The sequence below is a fragment of the Rutidosis leptorrhynchoides genome, chromosome 5 (assembly GCF_046630445.1).
Source record: "Rutidosis leptorrhynchoides isolate AG116_Rl617_1_P2 chromosome 5, CSIRO_AGI_Rlap_v1, whole genome shotgun sequence".
Classification (NCBI taxonomy): domain Eukaryota; kingdom Viridiplantae; phylum Streptophyta; class Magnoliopsida; order Asterales; family Asteraceae; genus Rutidosis; species Rutidosis leptorrhynchoides.
Genome location: NC_092337.1, coordinates 446,034,055 through 446,050,473, shown reverse-complemented (window position 1 = coordinate 446,050,473; position 16,419 = coordinate 446,034,055).

The following is a 16,419-nucleotide window of genomic DNA, read 5'->3' as shown; positions in this document are numbered from 1 at the left end:
TTCCATTTACTTTTCCGTTATACTAATATAAAGTCCGTTATATGTTTATAACATCTCCCGTTGATACGCGTTTTAAATTATCTCGTTTAGGTAATTCCCGCACCCGAACGAAAGTTGAGGGACTAAACTTGACAAGGGATCAAACCCTTGACTAGGTCAAAGGGTCAAACCCCTTTCACCCATTCATTTCATCTTCATCTCTCTCTCTTTCTCTCTAGCAAGAACACACACACCCAAAACCATATTCATTCAATCATCATCTAAATTCGATCTAGGAGGCTTACAACAAAATAAATTACATATTCGTGATCCTCTCTTCATCCTCTTCGTTTTGGTACCAACTTCATCTCATTTGGGTAACTTTCTAAAATCACTAGATTTTGTGTTCTTGATGTTTTTAACTTATAAAAGTGTTAATTAGTGTCTATGGCTCAAGTCTAACATGAATATATGATTTATATGCTCGATCTCGTTGTTTTAGTGTAACTAGCATGAACTTGAATTTTGGTGTGTTGTTCTTGAATTTTGGATGATCATATGTTGTTAGATGTTAAAAGTTGATGTTTTAATTGTGTTACTAGCATCACTAGCTTCAATTTGATGTGTAGGTTGCCTTAGAAAACTTCATGAACTTGATTATTGATTTTGGTGAATTTGGGTTAGGGTTTGATGAACTTGAAATGGACTTTTGATGCATTGAATGCCATGGATTATTATTGGTAAGTGTTTAGTTGGATTGTATGCTTGATTACCTTCGAAACGGCATATCATTCATGTAAATTGGTTGCCCGAATCATTGAATTGCATTTATGAACTTGTATGCGGTTAATGTTAAGCATTAGATGCGGTTTTGGTTGTTGTAATAGGTAGATTGATTGATGAAATGTGTTTAGTTGTTTTCCTCGTCAAATTACCTTCCCAACGGTATAAGATACTTGTCTTGATTGTTTGCGGATCATAAATGGTGATTGTTTGAAGTTAGGTTCGTGCATAAAACTTAAAAACTGCCAGAATTATCTGCACAGGTACCCGCGCGGCGCGCCATATACCCGCGCGGCGCGCCGATTGGGTCTGTCCAACTTGGTCAATTTTCGAATAATGTTTGCTATGCTACGCACCTCCGATTCACATGTAACTTGTCCTAGCATGCTCATACATGATTAAAAACCTCAGAAAAATAGTTCGGGACACGACCCGAACGTGTTGACTTTTTCGTTGACTTTGACCGACCAAAGTTTGACTTTTTGTCAAACTTAACCAAATGATTTTTGCAACCTTCCTAACTTGTTTATATACTTGTATCTTGCATGAAACTTGACAATTTGATTTCACATGCTAAATAATCGAGTCGTAACGAGCCATAGGACTAATTGAACATCTTTGACCTATCGTGTTTACCGTTATTAATACAACCTATTTGTTTAGGTCAAGACTAGCATTGTTCTTTGCACACGTTACTTGTCGAAGTACTTTTTGGTTCGTGCATACAAGGTGAGATCATAGTCCCACTTTTACTCTTTTTGAACTTACTTTTGGGATGAGAAAACATAAACATTCTTTTGAACTAAGTGAACACAAGAACGGGAAAACAAACATTCTACATACGAGTTTAGAACGAAAATCCTCAATCCGATTATCATTAGTTACATCAGATGGTGTAAGCGAGAACTTATGTTATATGGCCATATGGGTTTGACAAACCCTCATTCAAACGGTTCGCTACCGTTTACGAATGAAATATATTTTCGGGAACAGTGTTGTTCTAGCACTAATTGATGGGGTATTCAACGGACGGAACGTTAAGCTTTGATAATTGGGTGCTCGTGAATATTAACTTTTAGAATGTACTATGGCTTTATCGATGTTGCAAATCTTGTGGTTCAACTTACTATTACTCATTTACTTATTTAAACCTATGATTTCACCAACGTTTTCGTTGACAGTTTCTCTATGTTTTTCTCAGGTCCTTGAACTTAGGTGATACATGCTTCCGCTCATACTATTTGATACTTGCATTGGATGTCGAGTATACTTGCATACGTGGAGCGTCTTTTTGACTACTTTTAATCGTGTCGCATGTGTTTCATACAAACTTTAAACATTGTTATGTACTTGTTATGGAAACTACTTTTGTAAACTTTGAAACACCCTTATTTATGAAATGAATGCGACATACTTTTCGGTCAAACTTTGTTATAAAGACTTACGACCATGTAATGGGACCATACGTAGATGACGCCGTCATTTGACGATTTGTCGGGGTCGCTACAAGTGGTATCAGAGCTTTGGTTGTAGGGATTTAGAGTTCATTGGTGTCAACCCCGAGTCTTAGGGTACATTGGTGAGTCTAGACTACAACCGGCATATAGACTTGACGTAGGAATTACTTGACTATTTGTGCATTTATACTCGAACTCTCTTACTCATATCTACTCTTATCCTATCTAAATCTTGCGTTGTATAATTTAATTGACACGCCACCTTGACTATATGATGTAATGTCGAATGCACATACGAATTAGGGTAATATAATTCCCGGAAATTATATTACGGTGACTCATATGAACATACCGACATTATGACATAAAGAATTTAAGGCGGGTCAAGGATAATTTTCTCTCTATCTTTATCCCATATCACGGTTAGTATCATTTAGAATACTAACCAACGGTATTCTTTTGTTTTGAAGGAACAATGGCTCCTCGTCGTGTACGCCGCAATGAAACTCCCGAACAAGCTCTCGAACGGATGATAGCTACCGCCGTAGATGCGGCCATGGCCGGTCACTCTTCCAACAACAATAACAATAACAACAACCACAACAACAACAACAACAATGGGGCCGGTAACTCAAACGAGGGATGCTCCTACAAAGCTTTCATGGGGTGCAAACCTCACACTTATGATGGAACCGGTGGACCGGTTGTGCTTACTCGTTGGTTTGAACAAACCGAGGCCGTCTTTAGCATAAGCGGTTGTCGGGATCAAGACAAGGTCAAATACTCCACCCACACGTTCTCCGGTGTTGCTCTCACTTGGTGGAACACCTATGTTCAATCGGTGGGTACCGATGAAGCTCATGCCCTCTCTTGGACCGATTTGAAGGAAAAGATGATTGTCGAATATTTTCCGCGCGAAGAAACCCGAAAGCTTGAAGAAGAACTAAGAGCTTTGAAAGCGGTCGGAAACGATCTTAAAGCTTATAATCAACGCTTCGCCGAACTATCCTTGATGTGTCCTAATCTTGTTAACCCCGAATCTCAAAGGATTGAGCTCTACATGCTCGGTCTTCCAAAAAGCATCAAACAAGGGGTGATGTCATCCAAACCCACTACTCATCAAGCCGCTATGAACATGGCTCGCCAACTAATTGAAACGGTTGACGAAATCGTAGCGCCGGCTCCTAAGGCCGAGGACAAGTCGGGTGGCAACAAAAGGAAATGGGAAGCCACTCCATCAACCAACTACAACAACAACACCTTCACCAAAAAGCCCTTCAACAACGACGGCAAGAAGGGTTATGTCGGAAACTTACCTTTGTGCAACAAGTGCCACAAACATCATTACGGCGAATGTAACAAGCTAATTTGTCACCGTTGCCAAGGAGTTGGTCATAGGGCCAACAATTGCACAAGCACCGCCCCCGTCGCTCGAAAGGGGCCCAATCCTCCAAGGACGGTCACTTGTTATGAATGTGGCCAAACGGGCCATTATAAGAATGAATGCCCGAAAAAGAAAGCCAACCCCAACAACCGAGGCCGAGCCTTTAACATCAACACCGAGGAAGCCCGAGATGACAATGAACTAGTCACGGGTACGTTTCTTCTCAACAACTCTTATGTTACTTGCTTATTCGATTCGGGTGCCGATAAATGTTTTGTGTCCAAGACTTTAGCTCCTACCCTTTGCACTCCACCACACCCTTTAGATACTACTTATTCCATCGAAGTGGCCGACGGAAAACTCTTAAGTGCCGACACATATTACCGGGGGTGTACTTTGAACATTTTGGGTAAGGAATTTGAAATTGACTTGATACCCATGGAACTAGGAAGCTTTGATGTAATAATCGGTATGAATTGGTTAGTCAAAACGAAATCTCACATTCTTTGTGATCTTAACGCAATCCGAATTCCTATCGAGAATGGTGAACCTTTGATCGTCTATGGCGATAAGAGTTGCACCGGACTCAACCTCGTTTCGAGTATTAAAGTTAGAAAACTACTCCGTAAGGGTTGTTTTGCGATCCTTGCTCACGTTAAGAAAGTCGAGTCCGATGAGAAGCACATCGATGATGTGCCAATTGTTAGTGACTATTCCGATGTATTTCCTGACGAATTACCGGGTCTTCCACCTCATCGACCGGTTGAATTTCAAATCGATCTTATTCCAGGAGCCGCACCCGTAGCGCGTGCACCATATAGACTCGCTCCATCTGAAATGCAAGAATTGCAAAGTCAAATCCAAGAACTACTTGATCGAGGTTTTATCCAACCTAGCCATTCACCTTGGGGCGCTCCGATTTTGTTTGTTAAAAAGAAAGACGGATTCCTACGAATGTGCATTGATTATCGTGAACTAAATAAATTGACGGTTAAGAACCGATATCCTCTTCCTCGCATCGATGACCTCTTTGATCAACTACAAGGGTCTTGTGTATATTCGAAAATCGATCTCCGCTCGGGTTATCATCAATTAAGGGTTAAGGGGGAAGATGTCTCCAAAACCGCTTTCCGAACTCGTTATGGTAGTTATGAATTTCTTGTAATGCCATTTGGTCTCACTAACGCACCAGCGGTGTTCATGGATCTTATGAACCGCGTGTGCAAACCGTATCTTGACAAATTCGTTATCGTGTTCATCGATGATATTTTAGTCTATTCAAAAAGCGAAGAAGAACACGAGGAACACCTCCGACTTGTGCTTGAACTTTTAAGACAAGAACAACTCTATGCCAAATTCTCCAAGTGTGAATTTTGGTTAAAGGAAGTTCAGTTTCTTGGTCATGTTGTGAGTGATCAAGGTATTAAAGTCGATCCCACGAAAATCGAAGCCATTAGCAAATGGGAGACTCCTACTACTCCTACTCACATTCGTCAATTTTTGGGTCTCGCCGGGTACTATCGTAGATTCATCGAAAATTTCTCTTTGGTTGCACGTCCTCTAACCGCATTGACTCACAAGGGAAAGAAATTCATTTGGGCGACCGAACATGAATCCGCATTCCAAATCTTGAAAACGAAGCTAACCACCGCTCCTATCTTGTCACTTCCCGAAGGCAATGATGACTTTGTTGTATATTGCGATGCCTCAAAACATGGTTTTGGGTGTGTATTGATGCAACGAACGAAAGTCATTGCTTATGCTTCTCGACAACTCAAAATTCATGAACGAAACTATACGACACATGATCTCGAACTCGGAGCCGTTGTCTTTGCACTTAAAATGTGGAGACACTATCTTTATGGAACCAAGAGTACTATCTTCACCGATCACAAAAGCCTTCAACACATTTTCGATCAAAAGCAACTAAACATGAGACAACGAAGGTGGATTGAAACCTTAAACGATTACGATTGCGAGCTTCGTTACCATCCTGGGAAGGCAAATGTAGTAGCCGATGCCTTAAGTCGAAAAGAAAGAGCGGTGCCTCTTCGTGTCCGAGCCTTAAACATCACCATCCACACAAACCTTAATAGCCAAATTCGGGTAGCCCAAGATGAGGCTCTCAAGGATGAAAACATCTCTCTCGAACACTTGAACGTCCTCACCTCTCGATTCGAAGTTAAAGAAACCGGACTCCGATATTTCGCCGGAAGAATTTGGGTGCCTAGTTATGGGGATCTACGAAGCCTTATTTTAGATGAAGCCCATAAGTCACGATACTCGATTCACCCCGGTGCCAATAAGATGTACCACGATCTTAAACAACTATATTGGTGGCCGAACATCAAAAGGGACGTAGCTACGTATGTTTCCAAGTGTTTGACATGTTCCAAAGTCAAAGTCGAACACCAAAGACCGTCCGGACTACTTCAACAACCCGAGATCCCGCAATGGAAGTGGGAAAGGATAACGATGGATTTTATCACCAAGCTACCAAAAACGACGGGCGGTTTTGATACCATTTGGGTTATTGTTGACCGTCTCACCAAATCCGCACACTTCCTTGCCATGAAAGAAACGGACAAAATGGAGAAACTTGCACAACTTTACATTAAGGAGATCGTAGCCCGACACGGTGTACCATTATCGATTATCTCCGACCGAGATGGCCGTTTCGTTTCTAGATTTTGGCGTACATTGCAAGAAGCGTTGGGAACGCGTTTAGACATGAGCACCGCATATCATCCTCAAACCGATGGACAAAGCGAACGTACAATTCAAACCTTAGAGGACATGTTACGAGCTTGCGTGGTTGATTTCGGAAAAGCTTGGGACAAGCACTTACCTCTCGCCGAGTTCTCTTACAACAATAGTTATCACGCGAGTATTAAAGCCGCACCTTTTGAAGCGCTATATGGCCGCAAATGTCGTTCACCTCTTTGTTGGGCCGAGGTAGGCGACGTGCAAATCACCGGACCCGAACTCATTCACGAAACCACCGAGAAAATCGTTCAAATCCGAGATAGGCTTAGGACGGCCCGAAGTCGTCAAAAGTGCTATACCGACAAACGACGCAACGATCTTGAATTTCAAGTCGGTGACCGAGTAATGTTAAAAGTCGCACCTTGGAAGGGTGTAATCCGTTTTGGGAAACGCGGGAAGCTAAATCCGCGGTATATTGGTCCTTTCGAAATCTTGGAGCGTATTGGAACCGTTGCTTATCGTTTAGATCTTCCGCCTCAATTGAACTCCGTTCATCCTACCTTCCATGTATCTAACTTGAAAAAGTGTCTTGCCGAACCCGATATCGTCATCCCTCTCGAAGAACTTACTATTGATGACAAACTTCATTTTGTGGAGGAACCGGTTGAAATTGTGGACACCTCCGTCAAGACATTGAAACAAAGCCGAATCCCGATTGTCAAGGTTCGTTGGAATGCCAAAAGAGGACCCGAGTTTACTTGGGAAAGACAAGATCAAATGCAAAGGAAGTATCCTCATCTATTCGTGAATTCGGAAACGCAAGATCTCGAGGAAGAAACAACGACTACTACGCCTACCTAAATTTCGGGACGAAATTTCTTTTAAGGAGTAGGTAATGTAACATCCCGCCTTTTTCCATTTACTTTTCCGTTATACTAATATAAAGTCCGTTATATGTTTATAACATCTCCCGTTGATACGCGTTTTAAATTATCTCGTTTAGGTAATTCCCGCACCCGAACGAAAGTTGAGGGACTAAACTTGACAAGGGATCAAACCCTTGACTAGGTCAAAGGGTCAAACCCCTTTCACCCATTCATTTCATCTTCATCTCTCTCTCTTTCTCTCTAGCAAGAACACACACACCCAAAACCATATTCATTCAATCATCATCTAAATTCGATCTAGGAGGCTTACAACAAAATAAATTACATATTCGTGATCCTCTCTTCATCCTCTTCGTTTTGGTACCAACTTCATCTCATTTGGGTAACTTTCTAAAATCACTAGATTTTGTGTTCTTGATGTTTTTAACTTATAAAAGTGTTAATTAGTGTCTATGGCTCAAGTCTAACATGAATATATGATTTATATGCTCGATCTCGTTGTTTTAGTGTAACTAGCATGAACTTGAATTTTGGTGTGTTGTTCTTGAATTTTGGATGATCATATGTTGTTAGATGTTAAAAGTTGATGTTTTAATTGTGTTACTAGCATCACTAGCTTCAATTTGATGTGTAGGTTGCCTTAGAAAACTTCATGAACTTGATTATTGATTTTGGTGAATTTGGGTTAGGGTTTGATGAACTTGAAATGGACTTTTGATGCATTGAATGCCATGGATTATTATTGGTAAGTGTTTAGTTGGATTGTATGCTTGATTACCTTCGAAACGGCATATCATTCATGTAAATTGGTTGCCCGAATCATTGAATTGCATTTATGAACTTGTATGCGGTTAATGTTAAGCATTAGATGCGGTTTTGGTTGTTGTAATAGGTAGATTGATTGATGAAATGTGTTTAGTTGTTTTCCTCGTCAAATTACCTTCCCAACGGTATAAGATACTTGTCTTGATTGTTTGCGGATCATAAATGGTGATTGTTTGAAGTTAGGTTCGTGCATAAAACTTAAAAACTGCCAGAATTATCTGCACAGGTACCCGCGCGGCGCGCCATATACCCGCGCGGCGCGCCGATTGGGTCTGTCCAACTTGGTCAATTTTCGAATAATGTTTGCTATGCTACGCACCTCCGATTCACATGTAACTTGTCCTAGCATGCTCATACATGATTAAAAACCTCAGAAAAATAGTTCGGGACACGACCCGAACGTGTTGACTTTTTCGTTGACTTTGACCGACCAAAGTTTGACTTTTTGTCAAACTTAACCAAATGATTTTTGCAACCTTCCTAACTTGTTTATATACTTGTATCTTGCATGAAACTTGACAATTTGATTTCACATGCTAAATAATCGAGTCGTAACGAGCCATAGGACTAATTGAACATCTTTGACCTATCGTGTTTACCGTTATTAATACAACCTATTTGTTTAGGTCAAGACTAGCATTGTTCTTTGCACACGTTACTTGTCGAAGTACTTTTTGGTTCGTGCATACAAGGTGAGATCATAGTCCCACTTTTACTCTTTTTGAACTTACTTTTGGGATGAGAAAACATAAACATTCTTTTGAACTAAGTGAACACAAGAACGGGAAAACAAACATTCTACATACGAGTTTAGAACGAAAATCCTCAATCCGATTATCATTAGTTACATCAGATGGTGTAAGCGAGAACTTATGTTATATGGCCATATGGGTTTGACAAACCCTCATTCAAACGGTTCGCTACCGTTTACGAATGAAATATATTTTCGGGAACAGTGTTGTTCTAGCACTAATTGATGGGGTATTCAACGGACGGAACGTTAAGCTTTGATAATTGGGTGCTCGTGAATATTAACTTTTAGAATGTACTATGGCTTTATCGATGTTGCAAATCTTGTGGTTCAACTTACTATTACTCATTTACTTATTTAAACCTATGATTTCACCAACGTTTTCGTTGACAGTTTCTCTATGTTTTTCTCAGGTCCTTGAACTTAGGTGATACATGCTTCCGCTCATACTATTTGATACTTGCATTGGATGTCGAGTATACTTGCATACGTGGAGCGTCTTTTTGACTACTTTTAATCGTGTCGCATGTGTTTCATACAAACTTTAAACATTGTTATGTACTTGTTATGGAAACTACTTTTGTAAACTTTGAAACACCCTTATTTATGAAATGAATGCGACATACTTTTCGGTCAAACTTTGTTATAAAGACTTATGACCATGTAATGGGACCATACGTAGATGACGCCGTCATTTGACGATTTGTCGGGGTCGCTACACCATACACGTGGCTCCATCATGTCCCTTCATTGTCCATCAATTTGATTATAAGTAATCCGTTCCCCTTTCATTTTTCCTTTTCTGAAATCTGATCATTTGCTTCGAAGATATCTGCAATTACTCATTTTAACGATTTGATAAGTGCAAGGTCAGTTATCACTCATCTTTCTCTTCTGCTTGTATTTCTTTTATTGTGCATACTACCATGGCCGAATCCAGCAGTACTTCTTCTCAAAGGGACAATCGCGATGTGAGCACTATTCCGTCAAGTATCACCGAAGCCGAAATAGATAGACTATGTATAGATCATAGGAATCTTAGATTGCTGAACCCCATGGTTCCTTCTTCTAGTGATAAGGCAAATAAACCTCCTAAGAAGATGATTACACTGTATAAGCTGCAACTTACTATAGGTAACCTTCGTATTCCTCCCTCCATTTTTCTTCAAGGACTTCTGTCTCATTATGAGATTGGTCTTAGCCAAATTCATCCACTTGGGATGCAAAAAATTGTGATTTTTGAATTGTACTGTAACGCTGTTGGTAAAGTGCCAAGCATAAATGTTTTTCACGAGTTGTTTAGAACTCGACTAGTTAGTAAATGCTGGTACACTTTTGACTGTAAGGCTAATAAAGCTTTCACTGGTACAAAAGAAACCTCTTTAAAAAGGTGGAAAGAACCCTTATTTTTTGTCAACGAAAGGATTATTCAGGATAATTGGGCAAACATTCGGAAATGGAGGAAAACAAAAATAGAAGTAAGTAAGTCAATCATATTGTCTGATGATGAAAGAACAACTGTTGAAGATTGGAAGTCATTGGAACTTCCACAACATTCATATGCTGATAATGAAGCTATTTTAGTCCGTTGTGGAATGAGTGACAATTGGCGTGCTGGATTTGCACCAGTACTGCACTGGAAAGGCTGTGGTAGACATTTTATAAATATGCTATACTTGTATTATGTTATTGTGAAATGTATTCTTATATACTTTGTATTCGATGTTTTTATCTTTTGCAGAAGAAGAAATGCAGGTTTATAAAGTGTTTAAGAAGGCCAATTTGGATTCCCTTTCTGTGACTGACCGGCCAAAGACTGCTAGTGAACTTGAGGAGGATAAGGTCAAAGATACTCTGTTTAAAGAGCAGCTGAAAAGTCCTGAACGGCCTACGGAAGGCGGCGATGATGATGCTGCACAGCCCTCCTCATCTGATGTGGAAATCATCGAGGCTACTCAAAAACCGTCTAGCGCCAAGAAGACTGGTAAACACACAAAACGTGTGTGGAAGCGTGCAATTGGTCAACAAGCAAAGAAAAGAAGTATGCCCTTTCTCTTATGTCTCGAAATAATGTCCATAGTATCTGTTAATGTTAACTTTGAAGTTATTTATTTATGATTCAGAACTAATATTGTCAACAGAGGATGATGAAACCACTGCTAGTGGTGAGAAAGGTAATAAAGCTGTTAGTGCAGAAGGTGATGAGGATGAGGATACGCATGAGGATAATACCTTTGAGACACCTCCGTTTATCAATCCATTAACCACTACCAAAATTGGTACAACACAATCTTCTTCATCTTCTCAGCCACACTCACTTGTGCCTTTGGCTGGTTTAAAGAGTTTCTTGGAGGATCCTGTCAATAAATCTGACAGCTTTATTAATTTGTTGAAGGTGAATATTATAATCTATTTTCTCAAAATCTATTCTGCTTTTATTTTATTTATAGGTTATAACTGTATGATTATTTTGCAGACCAACACAATTGCTGATCTTTCTTCATCTCTAACCAACATGACCCATAAGCAGAGCTGCCAATCTACTGCTGTGTCATTGGTACTTCTGAATCACCATGTACTGCATGGTCTAAAGATACAAGAGGCCCAAGAAACTCTTGTTGCCAATGCTATTCAAAATGCCAATAAACTGAAAAGGCTGGAAATTGATCTGAAAGATGCCAATCTGAAATGGAAAACAACAGTTTATTTGGAGAAGAAAAAGGAGGATACACTACAGTTGGTTGAGAAAAAATGTGTGGTTGAGAGAGTTGAGAAAGAAAAAGTGATGAAAGAAAAGGAGAAATTGGTGAAGGAGATGGAAGAGTTGAAGAGGATGCTGGAACAAGAAAGGTGTCTTGTTTAAGAAAAAACTGTTGCAGCTGCTGCCTCGGAGAAAAAAATTATTGATTTGAGGAATGGTGTTCCTGCTCTTGTGCAGAGGTTGTTAAGTTCTGGACTTGTTGGCCAAACTTTTCACAAGTATTTATTGGCTTCAATTGAGAAGGATCTTTCTGATGCTACTAAGGAAATTTTAAGTGCTTTACCTGAGAAACCGGATCCTTTACCTGCCACCATTTCAAAATATATCAAACCTGATGCTGAAGAAAAGTTGCAGGCTGCAATAAATGAGGTTACTTCACTAAAAATTGCATCTGTGGAAAAAGTTTGTGGTAGGGAGGATGTGTCTGTGAAGGACATTTTGAATGTGCCTATTTGAAAATACAATAAAATTGATCTGTAACAACATGTAACTTCTTTATGTTGATCATATGTATATATTATGTTATTATATTTGATGTTGTCATGTTTTTGCATTTCATGATTAACATATCTCTGCTATATGTGTTTAACTATTGCCAGCTATAGAAAGCTTAGGTTGCATATATCACATTACATAGAATAATTTTTGCCTTGAACTGATTTTTGATATGGGACATGTATTGATCTGTGATGACCCGTTAAGTACCCTTAACGGCTCCGTCACTTGGTCTCACAGCTTGATCGTAACTCTATATGAATTTAACAAATAACATTGCATTCTTTATTTAAAAATGGTTTCCTGTAAAGGAAATCTACCAAAATGTGTAAGTTTAGAAAAACCCATCATATGAAAATATCCAAAGTTGACCAAAAATCAAGTCAACAATACGCCCACAAAGTATTAAACCCAAAAGTAGAATGCAATGTTTAATGTTTAAATCAAAATCTGCGACAGACAAAGCAGACTCTCAAAGCACAGCGTTGGCAATCAATCATGAATCTGAGAATAAGACATGCGAGTAAACTGTCAACAAAAATGTTGAGTGAATTATAGGTTTAACATTTCAAACAATAATTAATTTAAACCATAAAAATTTATGTTGAAAACATAAAGACTCATCTTGGACCACAAAATTATATGCTCAAAAACATATAAAAACATTATTCCATTAACCTGTGAGCCACCTAATAATTCACTTAACAACTCCTTACCTTTAACAAAACCAATATAAAAATATACACTGAACATGTGTATCTTCCAAAACACGAAGTACTAATACATTCCGTCTGTAACTGCTAGTGCGAATTGCACGAAATGGGGCTGTCAGTCCCGATAGATCTATCCATAGGATTCGCGTTCATCAGTAGAAACCAGTGATTAAAATTACCAGATTAGGGAATATTTTCGTTCGACTCACAAAAAATAATTTAAACCAAATTCCACTTGTGTCCAATATGTAAAATAAATTGCATATATTCTCATCCCAAATGATTTAAAATAGAAAAATGGGACTATAACTCACCTTAAAGCAAGTGAAGCAACAACACAAAAATGCGAACAGCAAATGGTAAATTGATCAAGAATGATCACAACGCCGACCTATAAATAAAGCAGGTCGATATGAATAACTAACTTAGGTCAAGTCTTAGTATGATAACTATAGTACTTGTTGTAAATAAACATAGAACAACACTCAGTATGTTTCGGTATGATCAGGACATCGTATAACATGTACTTTCTGTTTTTAGAAAGTTTCTATTTTTAACAGGTTTTCATTTTTGGAAAGTTTCTATTTTAGGAAAGTTTCTATTTTAGGAAGTTTCTATTTTTAGAAAGTTTCTATTTTTGGAAAGTTTCCTTAATTAGAAAAGTCAACAAAGGTCAACTGAAAGTCAAAGTCAACCGAAAGTCAACTCAAAAGTCAACCTTGATCAAACTTAGTCAACATTGAAATTAAAGTGTAAATTATATTAATAATATAAGTTATAATGTTATTTAAAGGCATACATGTATAATAATGTTATATCATAAGTGTATTTAAATTAAATTGAATTATAAAGTTAACATAAGTTTAAATGATATAATTAATATAACATAAGTATTTACTTAATTAATTAAATATTAATCATAACATAAGTATTATTAATGAATAATAAATTTTTAATCATATCATAAGTATTATTAATTAATAATAAATTATTAATCATATCATAAGTATTTTAATATAATTATTAAACCATAAGTATTTAATAATTAAGTTGTATTATAATTAAATAATAACTAAGTCTTATAATAAATAAATAAATAATTAATCCTTATTATAAGTCTTGGTATAATAATCTCATAACATAAGTTTAATACTTATCATAACTATTTTCATTAATAATAAAATGTATTATTAATCATAAGTTTAATTAAATGAATAATTAAATCATAAGCAATTATTAAAAGATATAATAAATATATATCATAAATCTTAATTAAAACTAATTACTTTTATATAATAAGTAATTTAATTATAATTCCAAACATTATTTATAACATAAGGTTCAATTTTATAACCATAAGTTTAATTAAACGTTCGACGAGTCATAACTTGAGCCTCGGGTGTCGGTTTTTGACGAATTTTATATATATCCTCGTCTAACCAACCAACCCAACACCTTAGTGAGCTCAAGAACACCATAAGGTCAGTTCATAAGTTGTGACCTACAGCCATTAGCCAAACATATTCATTAATCCGCTTTAAATCTTGTTTTAGCCTTTCCGGGTGATCTGTGGCTCGGATTTCGATGACCCAAACATGAATGTTCATCCAATTATTAATCCTAACCCAATGGTACACCCTAGAGACTCCAAAGATGGTCACAAAGTCGGACCCCAACTGATCAAAATCGTTTTTACCTTTTAATTTCATCAAAACCCTAAATCGGGCATAACTTTTTATCCGAAACTCAAAACAACATGAATCCAAAGCCTAAAATTATTGTCTTGATGAGAGGAACTCATCTATATACTTTATTTAATCAAAAACACAGGTTAAGTTTACTGATTTTAACAAAATAGCTGCTGTCCAATTTTAATCATACTGAAAACATACATAAACGAGCATTTCTACACATCAATTCAACAATACAACAACATACAATTACTATAGCATCAAAATAAGATCATAATCAGTAAAAATAAGTATAAATTAAAAAGCTAGGGTTAGGGTTCATACCCTAATCAAGAATTGATTTATATGAACGCGTAGAGAAGAACGGGAGCAATTCGATTATGTAAAAAGCCATATGATCCAAGCTTGATTTGATTATGAATTTATGATGATGATGGTGAAAGGGGAAGGCCTAGAGAGAAAAATGGAAAGGGAGAAAAAATATTTTAGGTTAAAATGAAGTAGTATGCTAGGTTTTGATCAAGTAAACCTCAAGTTTCAAAAAGTTACACATACCCCCCTCCATGGGGGTATTCGGCCGAACCATCACAAGGGAGTAGGCTCCCTTAGCCCACTTTGATGACTAGAGAAAAAGCTTGTGGCCCGAAAGCCCGAACGAAGCCCGAATGAAGCTCGAAACCCGAAAACACCGTTACGCGATTAAATCTTCGGAGGAATTACGCACACGCGAAAAATATAAAATATAGAAATATTTTATATACACATATGATATAGAAATATCATAATTAAAATAATTTGGATTCAAAAATCCCAAAAATCTAACCATTGGTTTGAAAACCGAAATGATTCGCCGGATAGAAATCTATGACACGTAGAAACGTAAAATTTTTAAATACGAATACAAATATTAATATAACACATAATAAATAGTATATTATTACTAAAATAATAATATAAGTCATAGAAATGATGTGGCACAAATAACAATTAACGGACGTTAAATAATAAGCTGTAAAAGATAACGTAAAAAGTAGGGTCGTGACAGTACCTTTCCGTTACGGAAATTTCGTCCCGAAATTTAAGCAGGTGCAGGGGTTGACTCGACATCTGGGAACAAATGCGGGTACTTTTGCCTCATCTGATCTCCACATTCCCAAGTGAACTCGGGTCTGCGTCTAGCATTCCATCTAACTCGGACGATAGGAATCTTACTCTGCTTGAGCTTCTTAACTTCTAGATCCATAATCTCAACAGGCTCCTCAACAAAATGGAGTTGTTTATCAACATGAAGTTCTTCAAGACGAATGGTTTCATCGGCCTCGGCCAAACACTTCTTCAAATTTGATACATGAAAAACGTCATGAACAACACTGAGTTCTTATGGCAATTTCAAACGATAAGCCACGGGTCCAATTCTTTCGATACTCTCAAACGGTCCAATAAATCAAGGATTCAACTTTCCCCTTTTACCAAAACGTACCACACCTTTCCATGGTGATACCTTCAACATGACACGATCACCAACTTGAAATTCTAAATCTTTCCTTCTAACATCGGCATAACTCTTTTTCCGACTCCTGGTGGTTTTCAACCTTTCTTTAATCTGTACGATCTTCTTGGTAGTCTCATGAATGATGTCTGGGCCTGTGAGTTGAGCATCCCCAACCTCATTCCAACAGATAGGAGACCTATACTTTCTACCATACAGTTCTTCAAACGGTGTGACTTTAATACTTGCATGATAGCTATTATTATAAGAAAATTCAGCCAACGGCAAATATCTATCCCAACCATTACCAAAATCAATGAAGCACGCTCGTAACATGTCTTCTAACGTTTGAATGGTCCTTTCACTCTGACCATCTGACTATGGATGATAAGCAGTGCTCATATCCAATTTTGTTCCCAAAGCTTCCTATAAGGATTGCCAAAACCTCGATGTAAATCGACTGTCTCGGTCTGAAATAATAGATACAGGAATGCCATG